The sequence below is a fragment of the Lemur catta genome, chromosome 14, assembly GCF_020740605.2.
Source record: "Lemur catta isolate mLemCat1 chromosome 14, mLemCat1.pri, whole genome shotgun sequence".
Classification (NCBI taxonomy): Eukaryota; Metazoa; Chordata; class Mammalia; order Primates; family Lemuridae; genus Lemur; species Lemur catta.
In genome coordinates this window covers 51,072,482-51,092,580 of record NC_059141.1, presented here as the reverse complement: position 1 = coordinate 51,092,580, position 20,099 = coordinate 51,072,482, and the positions used below count along the sequence as shown (strand labels likewise).

General features: G+C 38.5%; 1 protein-coding gene across 1 annotated transcript in view; it reads right to left on the bottom strand.

Moving 5' to 3' along the window:
• Nucleotides 1-20,099, bottom strand: part of LOC123649860 (DPY30 domain-containing protein 1-like) — a 56,307-nt gene that overhangs the window by 713 nt on the left and 35,495 nt on the right. The window lies entirely within an intron of this gene.

Genomic DNA, 20,099 nt, shown 5'->3' with positions numbered 1-20,099 from the left:
TTTTGAGAGACAGACTCCTTACAGGGTAATTATCAGAATCCAGTTTCCCAAAGTTTCCAGATGATAAATTAAACATCTACATATTCAGTTCTATATACTTGATAAACACCATGGTCATGTTTTTGCATGCTTTCTCAATTGTTTTGCTTTGACCAAGAAAAGTAGTAAACAAGATTATGTCTTTAACTAGTTCATGTACTGAATGACAGCACCTCTCACCCACCTCATTCTCTCTCACTCTCAGATCTGGCTGCATCCTCAGACCCAAGGAACAATAGGGAATTGAGATGGCAGAGAATGAGGATGGGCGGAGAAACCAGTTCTCACCAAAATGCAATAAAAAGTAATCACCCAAAACCTCATGCATCAAAGGTTGGACTGTGGGAAGCAAAAGTTAGGAGGCAATACTTGCCTTTGATTTGCGGGTGTTAAAAAAAAAGAAAGAAAGAAAGAAAGAGTTAGGAGTCAATAGCCCTAACAATTTTGGTGACCAAACTTTCCCTCTGTGCTTATTATACAGCATTATTTAAAATTCTTTTTCTGGCACAAATTCTGGTGCTCCAAATCTTGCACCATACCTCCAGGAAATTAAAACTGTATTGAAGTGACTGCTTCTGGAATAAAGTAGGGGATTTTACACATACATATTTTATCAGATGCATTTAACAATGAGTGGGCTGAAGTGCTTAGGCACAAGACTGCTGAGAGTTCAGAGAGGAAAGGCCACTGGGAAGGGGCGGACAAATGAGGAATCAAATAGGGACTTTAGACAACAGAGCCTAGTCACTGCCAGTGCACAGGGCCCCTCCTGTTTGCACTTAAAATATTTCAACATCACTGTCACTTTGTAAATTTCTTCTGGGTAAATTTCAAACCTGGAGACAATACGAGCTAATGTTTAATTTGAACTGTAGACCTAGGTTATCCCAGCAACTTGAACTGTATGATAGCCATTATGCCCTAAATTTGCTTTAAGAGCAAGATGAAGTTGAAGTATCAAGTACTCATAAAGGTTCCCAAAGCTAGAAAGAATACAGAAAACAAAGCAACAACTGCTCTCTGAATTCTCAAATGAGTAACGGCATTATGGGGTGGAGAGGCACCAGGGTGGTGGAACGTCCTGTATAGAGAAGTGGCACTTTCAGAAATATGTGCAGGAGGCTTCTGCAGCCTGGACACCGATTCAGAATGAGGGAAGGATCTGGAAGGCACCTAATTCAGTATCTATTCCATGTATGAGTTTCATATAACATCTCCACTAAATACTAAGAGGCCTTATATTCTTTCAGTAAATAAATGTTAAGAAGAAATACACAGAGCATGGTGGTCAGAAGAGCAGGCTTCAGCAGTGGGGCTCCAGTTTGCTTCTAACCCAAGATGCAGCCTGGAGCAGGCCTCCTAACCTCTCTAAGTTGCAGTCTCTTCACCTGTAAAGTGGGTTAAATAATTACCTACCTCAGTGTTGTTGTGAGTACTAAATGAGATCATTTAGGTATGATGAGTATTGAGCATAATGCTAGCACACAATAAAAATAAATACGGGGCCGGGCGTGGTGGCTCACGCCTGTAATCCTAGCACTCTGGGAGGCCGAGGCGGGAGGATTGCTCGAGGTCAGGAGTTCGAGACCAGCCTGACCAAGAGTGAGACCCCATCTCTACTAAAAATAGAAAGAAATTAACCGGACAACTAAAAATATATAGAAAAAATTAGCTGGGCATGGTGGCGCATGCCTGTAGTCCCAGCTACTCAGGAGGCTGAGACAGAAGGATTGCTTGAGCCCAGGAGTTTGAGGTTGCTGTGAGCTAGGCTGATGCCATGACACTCTAGCCTGGCAACGAACTGAGACTCTGTCTCAAAAAAAAAAAAAAAAATTGAAAAAAAAATTAGCTAATATTATTATTTAGCAGCCTATGTACATACATTAATACATAATTTTCTTCTGAACAAAACCAGATCATAACATGTGTGTATATATATATATGTTATACATAAATGTATATAATTTAGCACCTTGCTGTTTTCCACAACATACTATGGTCCTCTTTCTACATCTCTGGATAAAGAAAGATCTCATTTTTAGCACCTGAATAGTATCCCACAATAACGATGTACCATAAATTATGTAACCATTTATTCCCCGATGGTTGAATATTTTCAATTTCTCCAGTTATTTAATATCATAATAATGCTGCAGTGAAGATCCTTATTCATAGGCATGTTTTTGTAAAAGGTAATAATGGCAGGCCTTGGCAATGCTAAACCAGCCAAAAGATTTCACTTTTGTAATAAATTTTACCAGTTATGTAAAAGAAATGGCAATTCAAACAAGAGTTAAAAATAGAAGCTTCAATCTGTCCCCTTGAGAAAGAATTGGCAGATCTTAGCAAATATGTGATGACTTTGAAACCCAAACCCACGAGGACTTCATAGCCCTAATTTGCCCTTATAAACACAAATTGAATCATCCCTTAGGCACAAACTGTCCTGTCCTCTCTTACACATGAATCGTCCTAATGCCCCCAGCCCCAGCCCCACTGATTACCTAAGTCCAACGTGTGTCAAAGGCCCACAGTTGATCTCCCTTCAACTCTGAAGCTACACTGACAAGCCTCTGAAGGAACTTGGTTGGCTTTGGAAATAAATCTCACTTTCAGTCAGGTTTACCCCAGATGAAACCTCAAATATAAAATATTAATGGAAGACTGTTTCTGATAAGTAGCACATGTAAGTCCCACTGACCAGTTTCATGAAGGAGCCTTGAGGGCACCTGGTCCTGGCTGGCATCACGAGGCAGCAGGGCTGGTGGGGTGGCCCTGGCCGGACGGTGCCCTTCACTAACTCATGCACAGCCACGCCTGATGGATATGCCACGGGCAGAAGAAAGGGCAATTCCGATGACCTAAAACTCTAGATGCAGAAGGAGTGTGCCCAGCGCTACTTCAGTGCAAACATGGCATAGTAACTGCATGGAATATTTTCAAGCAGATCTACTTATTTGGCCTCATTAATTTAAGCACAAACTTTTCCTATATATGCCATCCTAGAACGTGAATGATTTATTTATGAAAGAAAGATAAAATTGATTCAGATTGTACATTTTAAAAATTTTAGATAATTTCAGCAATATATGAACTTCAAAGTGTAAAAAGTCCAACTAAGCACTTGTTGGGGCTCAGAAAATGACATCCCAAAGTACGTCACCTTGGCATGCTGAGTATTTTAACTGAAGGAGACTGGAAGGCCTCAGTCTCTCTGATCCTCTTTTGCCCTCCACTCTCTCACCTCTCTTTCTTACCCAAAGTGAGTCATAGAAACCAAAATTCCTCTTCCCCAAAATGGGTCGTAGAAACTAGAACTTCTCTCCTTTGAAGCAAACCATAAAACATAGAAAGGCCACTCTCTCCTTTCTCCCTTGAAGACCCTCATCCCATAGGGGTCCTGCATCATGCCCAAGAAGAAGGAATACTGCAGAGAGGCCAAGAAGAATTTGAACACAAAGGCCTTACTGGGTCTCCCTGCCCTTCTCAGTCTATTCCACACCCCTTGTCCAATCACATGTCTACGTGGCTGTCCAGTCTGCACTAATCCTAAGCATAGAAGCAGACAGTTTTCCCTGGGTCTTTGGGTTCCCATTTCTGAAGGCTCCCATGTCATGTAAAACTTTGATTAAGTAAATTTGTTATGCTTTTCTCTTGTTCATCTGTCTTTTGTTATAGGAGTGTTGGCCATGACCCTTGTAATAGGTGAGGAAAGATATCACAACTTTCTGCCCCTACACACCCCATATAGAGCAGCTATTCTGAAAAGAGAGAAAAAGTGTGGAAAGACATCATAGAAAAAGCAAGACCTGAGCTGGGCCCCAAAGGAATTATGGAACTTACAAAGGCATCAGGGAAACAGGGAGCCTCTGGCTGGGGGGAACGTCATCACCCAAGAAGCCACAGCTGTTAGTTAGAGTAGATGCAGAAGAACGTTGCCCCACCTCCAGCTGCAGAGGGCAGGGGCAGATACCTGGCCAGGGAGGTAGAGGGCTGAGGAGCCAGCACTCCAAGCAGTAAGTAGTCATGCAGAGCAGCAACGAAACAGGAGTTTTAGTCTGACAGAAAAACACAAGCTAGATTGGATGAGGAAGACTCTAAAAATCAGAGGGAAGAGTTAAGTCTTTTGCCTTGACTCAGGAGTAATGTAAAAAAGAAAAGACCCTGAGATGTTCATGTAATATAATGCAAACTCAGCTATGCATTGTCATTTTCAAAATTGGATTGCTTTCTTAGTAGAATTACCCCTTCTCCAAATATGCATCCCCCAACTTTTGAGACTTGAAATCCTGGAAGATTGTTTCAATTCCTGGTAGTCTATCATCATATCCAGTTATCCATAGTCTGTTAATTCTTCTTCAGTGGTGCCTTGGAAGTCTCCCCCTCCATTTCTATGTCCACAGATGGTTACCTCTGCACACATTCTTATCATTTCACTTTTGAGTTAGGCACCAGCGGGGCCCACCTGGCCCTCCACACCAACGTACCCTTAGGGCTTGGTACTGTGTTGTACGTATCAGGTATTTTAAAACTACCTGCTGACTCATATCTAGAAAAATGAGCTATCTCTCGTGCTCACTAACCCCCAATTAAGGCATGCAAACAATATTTGTGTAGTGAAAGCTGAGTCAATCTCTCAGAAACACTCCCACTCTACAGTATCATTCAGCAGTCAAAACGTGAATAACAGTATCACATACAAAGATAGGGATGGACTGTGGCAATATAATATTCAGTTTTTAAAAAAGCCAAATGACAATATATAACATGATACCCTTTTCAAAAAGACAAAAACAGTTTTAAAAACATAAATTTTAGGAATATATAAAGATGCAATAAAGGATACGAAAAGGTAAAGAAAGGAGTGATGTCACTGAAAATGGTACAGTATAGAACTCCAGGGCTCCGTCCCTCCACAAAATCAACTAACAAGCAAAACTGTCTGAATCAACTTTTGTGAACTCTGGAATCGACTCAAGAACTCACAAAAAACTTAATGAATAAAAAAGCTGCTACATTACCACAAAAGAGTGCTATGGCATGTAAATTGCCTGCCTCCCACACCCTGCTCTCCAGATCAGTGTGGCTATGAGGAAGGCAGCCCACATTCCTAGTTCAAGTTGCTAATGCCAGAGGGAGAAAAATGAATCTTATTCTCAAAGGACTGTAATTGTGTGTTCCAACTGACCTGTCTAGTGGCTCCCTGAAGGATTGGCACAAGGGCTTGCCTTTTTGTTTTGCCCAACTCAAGCATTCCCAGGACTGCAGAAGCTTTCCAAGCAGTGACCGCTGAAAATATTAAATATTTAAATGCAAAAGTGTTGGCTGCAACAGACTGGGGCGAGGGGTGACACTCAGGACAAGCAATAAACAGACCAAACCTGGGGAAGGAGGGGTTGGGAAGGAGATACATGGGGAACAAGTGTTTTTTAAAGCTACAATGTATACTGGGGAATCAAGAAGATGAGCACGTGCCCAGGGCTGGACACATGCTCAGAAAAGGTCGAAGAAGATCCTAAACCTAAACCTATCACCTCTGGCTCACTTTCAGTCTTCATGCAAACAGGAAGTAAAGGTTAAGGCAGAGTTATAAATGGCCCAGCCAGGAAATAAAGGGTACCCTAACGCAGAGGGAATCTGCAAAGACTGGGAGGTATGGTGGCTTTTTTCTTTTTCTTTTCTTTCTTTTTTTTTTTTTTTTGAGACAGAGTCTCACTCTGTTGCCCAGGCTAGAGTGAGTGCCGTGGCATCAGCCTAGCTCACAGCAACCTCAAACTCCTGGGCTCAAGCGATCCTCCTGCCTCAGCCCCCCAAGTAGCTGGGACTACAGGCATGCGCCACCATGCCCGGCTAATTTTTTCTATATATATTTTTAGCTGTCCATATAATTTCTTTCTATTTTTAGTAGAGACGGGGTCTCGCTCTTGCTCAGGCTGGTCTCAAACTCCTGAGCTCCAACAATCCGCCCGCCTCAGCCTCCCAGAGTGCTAGGATTACAGGCGTGAGCCACTGCGCCCGGCCTCTTTTTCTTTTCTTTTTCTTTTCTTTGCTCAAGGCATTTAAGGAAACTCCATCATACACAAGCTGGCCACTGAGCTAATGTAACATAAACTTCATGGGTCACACATGACAAAGAATATAGCCTTTATAAAAATAATTCAGAAAACTACTAATAAAACAAATAACAACAACTCACAAGACGCAACAACAAAACTGGGGAAGGGCGATAATCTGATTTCCAGTGTTGCTACATTATAATATTCAAAATATCCAGTTATCAATCAAAACTTATGAGACATGCAAAGAAACAAGAAAGTATGGCCATTCACTGGTGAAAAAATAAAACATCCCTGATAAAGCCTAGGCATTGCATTTATTAAACAAAGACTTTAAATGAACCATCTTAAATATGCTAAAAGAGCTAAAAGAATCCATAGAAAAAGAGCTAATGGAAACTAGGAGAACAATGTCTCACTAAATACTGAATATCAATAAGGTGATGGAAAATTATACAAAAAAAGAACCAAATAGAAATTCTGGAGCTGAAAAGTATAACAGAAATGCAAATGTCACTAGAGGGGTTCACCAGCAAATTTGGGCAGGCAGAAGAAAGAACCAGCATATATGAAGATGGGCCAATTAAGATTACTTCATCTAAAGAGCAAAAATAGGAAAAAAAAAAGAAAAAGAAAAAAAATGAACAGAGCTAAGATACTTGTAAGACAATACCAACCATACCAACATATGAATAATGAGATTCCAGGAGGGATAAGAGAGAGGCAAAGAACAGAAAGAAAGGAATAATGGCCAAAAATTTCCCAAATTTGATGAAAGACATGGATCTCTACATACAAGAATATCAAGAAACTCTAACCAAGATAAATTTTAGAAGAGCCACACTGAGACATTTTATAGTAAAATGTTGAAAGTCAAATAAAAGAGAGACGCTTGAAAGCAGCAAGAGAGAAGCATCTCATCACATATAAGGATAGTAACAGCCAGAGGTAACAGAATAGTAACAGTCAAAGATATTAACAACCAATTTTTCATCAAATATTGTGTAGCCTAGGAACTGGGATAAGACATTTAATGTTGTGTGGGTGAAAAAAACTGCCAACTAATAATTCTATATCTGACAAAACTATCCATCAAAAATGAGGGAAAAATTAAGACATTCTCAGATAAATAAAAACTAAGGGAATCGGGCGCTAGTAGCCACATCCTACAAGAAATGCTAAAAAGGGAGGCTGTCAGGATGAAAGGACACTAGACTGTAACTTGAAGCCATATAAAGAGAAAAAAATCACAGTACATACATAGATACATAATAAGTAAATTTAAAGACAGTATTACTGAATTTTTCATTTGTAATCATTTTATCCTACTTCTATTTAAAAGCTAAATGCATAAAACAATAATTACAAATCTATGTTAATGAGTACACAATACAAAGATGTAATTTGGAACAATAACAAAGGGGAAGATGGAGCTCTAAAGAACACCATCATTGTATAGTATTGAAACTATATTGGTATTAATTCAAACTTGATTGTTATGAATTGAAGATGTTAGTTGTTATCTCAAGGGTAACCACTAAGAAAAAAACGTTAAAGTATACAGAAAAAGAAATGACAAGAGAAGCAAAATTGTCCAGTAGAAAAATTCAATCACAAAAACGTAGTAATGAAGAAACAGAGAAATAAAAACATATGACATATGGAAAACAAACAGCAAAATGGCAGCAGTAAGTCCTTCCTCATCAGTAACTACTTTAAATTCATACAGATTAAACCTTCTAATTAAAAGGTAAAATGGATTGACAAAAAATGATCCAATTATATACTGTCTACAAGAGACTTGCATTAGATTCAAAGATATAAATAAGTTGAAAGTGAAAGGATAGAAAAAGATATTACATGCAAATTGTAACTAAAGACAGTTGAGGTGATAAAACTATAATATTAGACAAAATATAATCTATGTCAAAAATTGTTACACAAGACAAAGATGGACATTATATACTGATAAAAGGGTAAATTCATCCAGAAGATATAACAATTATAAACATATATGCACCTAACAACAGGGCATCAAACTATATGAGGCAAAAACTGACACAATTGAAGGGAAGGAATATCTAGTTCTACAATTGTAGTTTTCAATATCCCATTTTCAATAATTGGACAGAACTACACAGAAGAATATTAAGGAAACAGAGGTCCTGGGCAACATTATAAACTGACTAAACTCAGTCAACATGTGTAGAAAACCATACCCAACAACAGCAGAATACACGTCCTTCACAAGTACACATGGAACATGCTTCAGCACAGACCACATGTTACTGCACAAAACAAAGTCTTATAAATTTAAACAACTGAAATCATACAAAATATTTTTTCCAACCACAATGGATTGAAGCTAGAAATCAGTAACAGGAGGAAGACTGGAAAATATGCAAATACATGGAAATTAGGCTACACAATCATAAACAACAAATGGGTCAAAGAAGAAATTACAAGTGAAATTTTAAAATATTTAGAGATGAATGAAAATAAAAGCAGAACATACCAAAACTTATGGGATGCAGAGAAAGCAGTACTCAAATGAATATTTACAACTATAAATGCTTATATTAAAAAAAGAAAAGAGATTCCATATCAATAACCTAAGTTATCACGTTAAGAAGCTAGCAAAACATCAAGCTAAACCCAAAGCTAACATAAGGAGTTAAATAATAAAGATTAGATTGGAGGTAAATGAAGCAGAGAAAATTTAATGAAGCCAAAGGTGATTCTTTGAAAAAGATCTACAAGACTGAAAATTTTTAGCTCAACAGATTTAGAAAAAAGAGAGAAGGCTCAAATAACTAAAATCAGAAATAAAACTGGGACATTACTACAGAAATAAAAAGAATTATAAAATAATACTATGAACAATTATATGCCAATAAAATAATCCAGATAAAATGGTCAAATTCCTAAAAATACATAAACTACCAACAGAGATTCAAAGAAACAGAAAATCTTAACAGAACTATAAAAGGTAAAGAGATTGAAACAGTAATCTCACAACAAAAAGCCTGGGACCAGATGACTTCACTAGTGAATTCTACCAAACATTCAAAGAAGAAATAACACAAACCATTCTCAAAGTCTTCCAAAAAATAGAAGAGAAGAAAACACTACCTAACTCTGTCTATGAGGCCAATATTACACTAACACCAAAGCCAGACAAAGACATCACAAGAAAGATTATAAACCAACATGCCAATGAATAAAAATGCAAAAATTCTCAACAAAATACTAGCAAACAAGCAGCATATTAAGAAAATTATACATTATACCTAAGTGGGATCTATCCTTGCAGCAATGCAAGAGTGCCTAAACATACCAAAAAAATCAATGTATAATAATATACTACATTAATAGAATGAAAGAAAAAAACATGATCATCTCAATTGATACAGAAAATGCATTTGGCAAAATTCAACATTCGTGATAAAAACGTACAACAAACTAAGAACAGAAGTGAACTTCCTCAACATGATAAAATAACATTTGTGAAAAACCTACCACTTATATTTAATGGTGAAAGACTGAAAACTTTCCCCCTAAGATCAAGAACAAGATAAAGATGCCTACTTTCATCACTTCCACTCAACATTATACTGAAAGTTCTAGTCAGAGCAATTAGAGAATAAAAAGATGTACAAGGTACCCAGAAATAAAAAAAGGGGGAATTTTTTAAAAAAGAAAAAAAAGTTAACCTATCTCTTTTTACAGATGACATGATCTTGTCTACAGAAAATTATAAAGAACACACACACACACACACACACACACACACACACTTATCAGAGCTAATAAACTAATTCAGCCAACTTGCAGGCACAAGATCAACACTCAAAAATAAGTTGTGTTTCTGAAAATAAAATTAACAATTCCATTTATAGTAGCATCAAGAAGAATAAAATACTTAGAAAGAAACTTAACCAAAGAGGTCGAGACTTACACATGGAAAACTACAAAACATTGTTAAATGAAATTACTTAAAAAACCTAAGTAAATAGAACATCCTGTGTTCATGGATTAGAAGACTTAATATTGTTAAGATGTCAATACTACAACACTACCGAAAGCAATCTACAGATTCAGTGCAATCTCTAGCAAAATCCCAGTGGCTTCTTTCATAGAAATGAAAAATTTGATCCTAAAAGTCATATGGATTTAAAGGGACCTTGAACAGCCAAAAAAAATCTTGAAGAAGAAAAACAAAGTTGGAGGACTCACACTTTCCAATTTCAAAACTTACTACAAAGTTACAGTAATCAGAACAGTGTAGTATTGGCGTAAAGAGATACATATATATGCACATATATAGATAAATATATGTATACATAGATACATATACATACATACACACCAAAGAAATAGCATTGAGAGTCCAGAAATAAACTCACATGTCTGTGGTCAATTGATTTTTGGCAAGGATGCCAAAACCCTTAAATAGAGAAAGACAAGTCTCTTCAATAAATGGTGCTAAGGACAACTAGGTATCCAAATAATTGGAACCCTACCTCAAACCATATACAAAAATTAACTCAAAATAAATAAAAAGCTACATATTAGAGCTAAACTATTAAATTCTTAGAAGAAGACATGAGGTAAATGTTTATAACCTTGTATTTATCAATGAATTAATAGATATGATACTAAAATAACAAGCACCCAAAGAAAAATAGGTAAGTTAGACTTCGTCAACATTTAAAACTCTTGTGCATCATAGGATATGATCAAGAAAGTGAAAAGACAATCTACTGAATGGGAGAAAATATTTACAAATCATATATTTGTTAAAAGCCTCTTACACCTCAACAAAAAGATACATACACACACACACGGGGAAAAAAAAGAATAGGCAAAGGAATTGAACAGACATTTCTCCAAGGATAGTATACAAGCACATGAAAAGATGCTCAGCATCATTAGTCATTTGGGAAATGCAAATCAAAACCACAATGAGCTATCACTTCATACCCACAGGATGGCTATAATTTTTTTGAAAAAGAAAATAAGGTTGAAGCTAGGCACAGTGGATCATGCCTGTAATCCCAGCATTTTGGGAGGCCAAGGTGGGAGGATTAATTGAGGCAAGGAGTTCTAGACCAGCCTGGGCAAAATAGTGAGATCTCCTCTCTAAAAAAAAAAATTAAAAATTAGCCAGGCCTGGTGGCACATACCTGTAGTCCCAGATACTAAGGAGGCTGAGGCAGGAGGTTCACTTGAGCCCAGGAATTCAAGGTGACAGTGAGCTATGATGATACCACTGCACTCCAGACTGGGCAATAGAGCAAGACCTTGTCTCAAAACAAAACAAAACAAAGAAACAAACAAACAAAAAGAAACAAAAGAAAAGAAAGAGAAAAAAGTAAGGTGGGCAAGATCATGGAGAAATTGGAACCCTAATGAATTGCCGGTAGAGATATTAAATGGTGCATCCACTGTGGAAAATAATTTGGTAGTCCCTTATAAGTTAAACATGGAATTACCATAAGACCACAATTCTACTCCTATACATATACCTAAGAGAAATGAAGACAGGTATTCAAACTCTAGTATATGAATGTTGATTACAGCACTTTCACAAGAGCCAAAAGATAGAAACACCACAAATATCCATGAACTGATAAATGACTTTGAAAACGTGGTATATCCACACAATGGAATACTATTCAGACACAAAAAGAATAAGTACCAATAAATGCTATAACATGGATAAACCTCAAAAAACAGTATGCTATGTGAAAGTAGCCAGACACAAAATGTCACACATTGTATGATTCCATTTACTTGAAATATTCATAATAGTCAAATCTGTAAAGAGAAATCAGATGCCAGGTGCTGGGGGAGAGAGGAATGGGAGTGACCACTGAATGGATATGGGGCTCTTTGCGGGGGATGATGAAAATTTTTTGGAGTTAAATAGAGGTAATTGTTGCACAATATGATTAATGTGCCACATGGCACTGAAATGTACACTTTAAAATGGTTAATTTTATGTTACGTGAATTTTACTTCAATAAAAAAGGGAAAGGCAAAGACTGGTGAATGCAGATTCAGGAGGATGAGTTTGAGTGGAAGCACATTGGCAGGTGAGAGGCGAAGGGCCTGTGGCTAGAGACAGGTCACTGTCAAGAATCAACTTCCATTGGTGGAGGTGAACATTGTGTCATGCCACCGTTATTCCACAGTGTTTCTTACCTTGTTATTATAGCTAGAGAGACAGATGGACAAATAAACATGAGCCAAGAAAGCACTAATGATCAGCACATGTCATGGAACAAGGATTATGATGAATCCATTTTAATGTAGTTAAGGTCAAAAAAAAACATATTTCAAATCACCTGGGTCCTTAAAAGTCAAAGGAGCTCAGGAGGCTGGGAACCACCTGGGAACGGCACCGTGCTGCATCTGACTTTGTAGCCACAGCACCAGCTCTCGACTTGACCAGCTTTGGGTGAAGCAGAAAGGAGAAGGGTGGAGAGGGCACAAGTAAGGCCTCACCCTTCTGCATCATTATCCAGGCTGGGGGAGTCGGTCTGTGGAGTTTTCCAAAAGCTAGAAAGCAACACAACATCCCAAACACCTCTGGGCTTTTTAAGGCTTGTTTCTCATGTAGAAATAAAAGCAAAATGTTTCATATTTTTCATATCAAATGGCACTGGGGACTTCCAATTACTGACAATGTTTCATTGCTGTAGAGTTCTTTTTAGAAATAAAATTTATTGGGTTTTATTTTGGCATGATGTATGGTAATTGTGAAAAAATTTAGAAAATACTAAAAAGAAAAAATGCATACTATGATCTTTCTACTCATAGATAGATAAGCATAATTAATATGTTGGTGTATTTTCTTTTGGAGGAAATATATCCCCATATATAGGTAAAGTCCCCTGTATGTATTGCTTAGATAAAAAACTTAAAAATAAATTAAACATGTAAAGTTCCACTTCCAGATAAGATGGAGTAAGCACAGACCACCCTGTCTCTTCCACTGACTGCAGCTATAAAACCTATAAAAGACAGAACACATAGAGCAGCAATTTGAGTACTCTGACAAGTACATAGCACCAGGCAGATAGGGAAAGAAGACTAGCATTCAAAGTACCACTGAACTGGTAGTAAGTTCCCATTTTTTTCCTCCTGGAACCCTACTTGAGAAGTGCAAAACCCAGAAGTGGGCACAAGGACACAATGGAGAAAGTTCTAGAAGAAGTCTTCTAGTTCTAACTCAGAAGCAGGAAAGGGGATTCCTCATTCTTTGAGAGAGTAGAGAGAAATCCTCTGTATTTTTTTGTTTGTTTTGTTTTCTAGAGCACCAGCCTCAAGATAATTCCATAGCAATAAAATCATTAGTGGGGACCTGCAGGTACCTAAAACTCTGAGGGGAACTTTCTCTGTGATTAGAGATGCTGTGGTCCCAGGTAAGTAGAGCAAACCCCTGTTGCTTTTTTGTCTGTGTGTTCTCTACCATTTGGCCTCAGATGTAGGCATAGATGTGGAAAGTGCACAGCAGAGTAGGGTAGCTAAAGCCCAGCTTTCTGGATAAAGGCCCAAAAAGGGGAGACCCAGAGAGCTGGGAAAACTGGGAAGAGACAGGCAGTCACTCAGGAAAGTATCACCATAAAGTTGTACATGCATAGAACACCAGTGTGCCAAGAGTCTTGATAAGTGAGCTAACGGACAGATCACTGCCCAGGTCCTAAGTTTATTTCTATGTTAATTAATTTAATTCCACTACGGTGAGAGAACATATTTTGTTTGATTTCAAACCTTTTACATGTATTAAGACTTATTTTATGGCCTATCATATATATGGTCTTTCCTGGAAAATGTTCCATGTGTGCTGCTATTGTTGGGTGGAATATTCTATAAATGTCAGATCCAGTTAGTTAATGGAGTTGTTCAAGTTTGTGTGTGTGTTTTTGTGTTTTTTTGTTTTTTTTGAGATAGAGTCTCACTCTGTTGACCAGGCTGGAGTGCCATGGCATCAGCCTAGCTCACAGCAACCTCAAACTCCTGGGCTCCAGTGATCCTCCTGCCTCAGCCTCCCGAGTAGCTGGGACTACAGGGACACACAACCACACCTGGCTAAGTTTTTCAATTTTTAGTAGAGACGGGGTGTTGCTCTTGCTCAGGCTGGCCCTGAACTCCTGACCTCAAGCGATCCTCCTGTCTCAGCCTCCCAGAGTGCTAGGATTACAGGCGTGAGCCACTGAACCCAGCCAGAGTTGTTTAAGTTTTCTATATCCTTATTGTTTTTCCTGTCTAATTGTTCTATAAATTACTGGGAGTCAGGTATTGAAGTCTCCAACTATTATTGTTGAATGGCCTCTTCTTCCTTTTCAATTCTGTCATATTTTGCTTTATTCATTTGGGGGCTCTGTTGTTAGATGCATACATGTTTATAATTGTTATATTTTCCTGATGACTTTGACACTTTCATTATGTTACTCTTTAATAATATTTTTGTCTTAAAGTTTATTTGCACAGTATCAGTTTTCCATGTCTCTTGTAGACAACGTATAGTTGGCTCTTGGTTTGTTACCCAGTCTGACAAACTCTGAATTGTTTGCTTCACATTTAATCCAATTATTGATATGGTTGGATTTATGTCTACCAGTTTCAATACAAATTTTAAAATTAAATTCTCAGAGAGGAATCAGTATAAACTCATGTTTGTCTTAAATAGATACATATATTTTCATATAGAAATACTTATAGATGTGTATACACACACACACACACACACACACACACACATACACACACATTGGTTAGTATACACACATATATCTCCATTCTATCAGCTGCAAAAGCTTAAAAGCAACAAACTTCAGTAGCAACTGGCATCCAGGTCTTGGCTTGTAATATCATTCTCTAATTAAAGGAAGAATAATTCCTGGAAAAATAGCTGATCCTAGGACTGGGGCAGGAAATACATGAGATGAACCTGGAGAATTTTTGTAGTGTCAGAAAGTAAAGAAATATTAAAATAATAATAATAATAATTATATTGGTATGTCAAAGGGATATAGGAGCAAATTGAAAGAGCTCCCAATGGCCTAACTGGAACAATTTGAGTAACAAATATAGTAGAATTTACAACCTAAAGTAGAAAATAAAAATTCATGTATCCATACTGACATAAATAAATTATTGAATAAATCCATAAATCTGGAGGAATACACAAATCTCCCATGCAGAAAAATTTCAAATAATTTATTTTGTTATTCTACCCTTAAGAAAGTAGAATGAATCTAACTGCCACTTCTTAAGTCTATGCTGTACATAGTAACTTTTGTCCAAAAAGTACTTCCAAAAAGCATGGAAAGGGAGAAAAACAAGTAACTTTACAGGGCAGAAATCTGACAAACACTACTTTAGCCAAGTGACCAAGGTGACCAACATCAACAGTGATAAGTCATATTGATGACAGTTTGTACCCTTGATGTGATATGATGAAAATGATACTTCACCTTTGTGCTCTTCCTCCCCAAAGCACATATAACCCCAGTTTGATCCTGATGAAAAGATTAGACAGAGTCCAACTGAAGGACAGTCTACAAAACTCCTGACCAGTACTCCTCAAAACTGTCAAAGTCATTAAAACAAGGAAAATCTGAGACATTGTCACAACCAAGAGGAGCCTAAGGGGGTATAACTTTTAAATGTAGGATCCTGGAATGGAAAATAAGACATTAGGGAAAAACTGAAGAAATCTGAATAAAGAATGAACTTCAGACAATGATAATGCATAAATATTGCTTCATTCATTGTGACAAATGTGTGTATAAGATTTAATAAGAGGAGAAATTGGATACAGGTTATATAGAAACTCTATACTATCCCTGCAATAATTCTGTAAATCTAAAACTGTCCTGAATTTTTGAAATTAAATATTTATCTTGGCTCATTCACTCTTGCATTCATCTACTCATTGAATTTAATTATTTACTGAACACCTGCTACGTCCCAGGCACTGCTTTAGTCTCTGGAGATACAAACAGCAAACACAACCCAACATGTTTCTTGCGATCAAGAAGCTTATAGTCCAGTGGAAAATGAGACAAAGAACACTAAGTGATTGTTAAGCCATAGAAGGAATAAGTCATTACGTTCAAAATTAAAAACTTATCTTCTTGAGTCTTCCTTATAGAGGAAAAAATCTTTGAGAAGTTGAAGCCCTGGGTTGAACACCACAGAGTATGGCAGTTTGACAGCCAAGGAGCTGGATTTTCAAAGAGGAACAAAAGCTCTTAAACCAAATAATGACATGCCTAGGAGGAGGCCCAGCCTCCGAACCCTAACGGGAACAATTACCCTGAGCCTAGGGTTACATCAGAGGGCAGGCTGGCTGTTTGCTCTCTGCAAACCAGATCTGTGCCAGGGGACAAGATGTGGAGAGGACGCATCATGCCCAGCTAGAGTGCTGCTTTGTAGTGTGGGCAGGATGGTGTGTGGGCAGCCATGCCCAGGACAGGCTGCACTCCAGCTGCACAGGGTAGGCCCTTCCACAGTGAAAAGACCCGAGGGGCAGATCCATGTGTGCTAGGTGAAATTAGGAAGCAATATTCCAGGCAACAGGAATAACATGTACTTAAGGCCCAGGGGGTAGAGAACAAATAAAATCTTCTTGATACTTCAAGGGGCTCAGTGAGGCTGGGGCATGGAGCGTGGGCTGGCAAACAGCAAGAGAGGGACCAGAGATGGTGGCAGAGGCCAGATCATGAAGAGCTCTGTGGGTCCTATGAAGAGTTTAGACTTTATCCTGAGGACAAAGAGAAGCCAACCAAGGGTTTCAAGCAAAAGATGTACATGGATGGGGCATATAATCAGATATGGACTTTTACAGAAACCATTCTGCTAGCTGTTGCTCATGTGGAAACTGGCCTAGACAGGGCTGCCCTGGAACCAGGGAGATTACATGGCAGAGTCAGAGAATAGAAGGAGGGTCTGGATACCTCACTGGATGTAGGAAGCAAAGGAGAGGATTCAGGGATGACTTCCAAGTTTCTGGTCTGCGTAAAAACGTGGGATACCAGAGTAGAGTAAATAACGACAATAAACACAAACACGGTGCGTTCCCAGGATGGATCCGCCACTACCAGGAAGTGGCTGCCGGAGCCCTGGGGAAAAGTGGGTGCTCTCAGGGACCTAGTCCAGGTTCCTAGCATGCAAATGCTGGTGTTCCCTTCTGCGTGCACCCCCCAGGCCTTCTTCCAAGCCAACATCTTGCTCAACAGGTAATGACGTATGTAATTATACAAAAAATTTAAAGTGCTCTTTTATAGATATAAAATATAAAAATAATCCCTGATAAGCAGAGCAATTTCTACAAGTAATTTTAAGAATATATGATTCTATATTAAGTAAGCAATATTCTGAAGGTTGTTGGTATCACTAAGCAAACAGTGCTCATTTACATAAGCAACACACTCACCAAGATAAATATCCAGCCGAAGTAAAAATGGAAACAGCATGGGTGTATTCAGAATTAGCCAGTAATTTCAGAGGAAAAAGTAGGCAGCTGGGTGGGATAGAAGAACAGAGTATGATTGGCCAGTTCCTCTCCCAACCCAGGGTAACCTTGGTGGAGGGGAGGAAAAGGATTATATAAGCACAATTGTTGTTACAGTGTCATGAATTATGAGTGCCTCTGTGGAATTCTCTACTCAGCTAGTAGTAGCTCTGCTGTTGAATGACTTTTAATATTTTTGAAGTAGAAAATATATTGAGCCAAATCTATGAATCAATTCATAGCAATCAATACATTAAATACACTATACATGGTTTCAGGGAATTAGCTATCACCTCCCAATTCTAAAACTCTTCACTTAGAACACTGCTAAGATGTATTTAGAGTTCTATCAGACATCAGTTGGCATCCTTAAAGACTGACATTTTGAAATAAAATCATAATGGCCATAGCCAGACAACGTAAGTCCCTTTTATTTTAAAAACCGAAGATTGTTTCAACTGACCTTATTAAATTTACAGAAATCTAAAATATCATGTCCATCCTTCTAACTCACCATAAACTCACCACCACAGGGGAGAAATCTGGGAAGTGTGAATATACAGATTGACAGAGAACTGGAAACCTCAGTCCATACTTTACTTCATGGCATTAAATCATTGACCTAAGTTTGCACAAGACAGCCAAAGGCTAAGGCAGAGACAGAAGCAAGTTGCCTTTTCCCAAGAATATAATTTCTTCACTAAACAAATCCCCATCCCAAACAACAAAATAGGGAGTTAGAACATCTTAGAGGCCAAAATTGTAGAGAAAGAAAGTTACAGCCATTAAGTAATCTGGCTTTGGTTTTCTCTGGATATTTTGTCTTTACCTTATTTACTCTAGAAAGCAGTTTGATAAAAGAGATTAGTATTGTTTGAATCTAAATATTTCAAGTGAAATAAGAAACTAAAATAATAACTTAGGAAATTTAGGCCAAACTGATCCTCCCACCCGAATTTTCACTCCAAAAAGACACAAAATATCACCAAAGGTGTTTCCTATTTAAAAATGTCTGTATTATGGTCTCATTTGGGGATTTAAGAGATTTTACAAACCTCTATGTGGAAGGCAGTCTCCCATGCCTATGCCTTCCCTGATACCAATTTTCCATATTAATAAATATATAGAGAGAGACAGTCTTGCAGTTTACAAAGCACTGTTGCAAGCGTCAGCTCATTCAGCTCTCACAATGACTCTGATGCAGGGGGCACTGTCCCTTCTTAGCGGAGGAAGAAGCTGAGGCCCAGGGAGATTAGGTGATTTGTCTTGGGCTGCTCAGCTGGCAAGTGGCACAACACGCAAACTTAGCTCTTCTGACTCCACGTTCTCTCCTTTCCCTACACTGTACTGCCTATTAAAGCTGCTTCATTTTTTTCCTAATTAAAAACAATAAAATTGTAGGTAATTTGCTTATTTATCTGCTGCCAGCTACTCTAATGCTTTCTGCTACCAGAGCTTAGACAAAAAGCCTTTCACGGCTTCATTTATAGAAAGCTTAACATTGAATGTTCCAGAACTATACTCAAAGAATCTCTGGACAATGAAGCAAATACATCTCTAAATCCACTGTGCAGTATGATCTGCTTCCACTGGATTTTGATCCATAAGGATAACTTGTACTGAATCCAATGAGTCATCAGATACCATAAAGGAGAAAGTGACACTGTGCTCAGGCTGGGCTCGGAAGCAGCAGCATGGGCCAAAAGCATTGCTAACCTGTGCCCACCACGCATGTCCCCACCTGAAGCAGCCCTCCACCACCTTACCTAGAAGGTGCTTTGCCGTCAAATGCCTCCAGCAACCCCAGCCTCTGTCAAACACATTTCCTTTCCTCTCCAGCCCGCCCCCACCACTCTGCGTTCTGAGTATGCCCCAGGCCTTGTTAGTTCCTCAGCTAGCGGCCCAGCATCACCTGCGAGCTTGTGTGAAATGCAGGATATGGGGCCCCACCCTAGACTCAAGAATTAGAATCTGCACTTTCTCGAAATCCCCCACTAACGTATAAGAAAGTCAAATTTGAGAAGCACTACCCTACAAAAAAGGCCAAAGTGAACTCCCTCTTTTCTGGTTGCCACACCACCCTGTCCTTGGCTCTCAGAAGGTGTTACGGCCAAGTTCAGGTGGCCCCAGCCCACCTGCTCATTTATTCCTGTAGTTTATGCAATTCAGCTAGGTTTTATTGTTTAGTAAAAGAGCTTGGGCCACTTTACACTAAAGTGTGAATAACTAGTGATGTTGACAAACACCGTAGGTTCTGATGGAATATTTCTGAGAGAACATAGTGGTAGCAGGAAAGTTGTAAAGTCAGAAAAACCTGGGTTTGCATCTCGGTTCTCTCAATGACCAGCTGTGAGAAATCTCAGAAGCTTAAATAACTCTCTGAACTTCTGTTTCTGCCTCTATAAAATGAGGATAACATCTACCCTACAAACAAAGTAGGGACAACGCAAAATATCTTGTGTACCACGCCTGGCGCA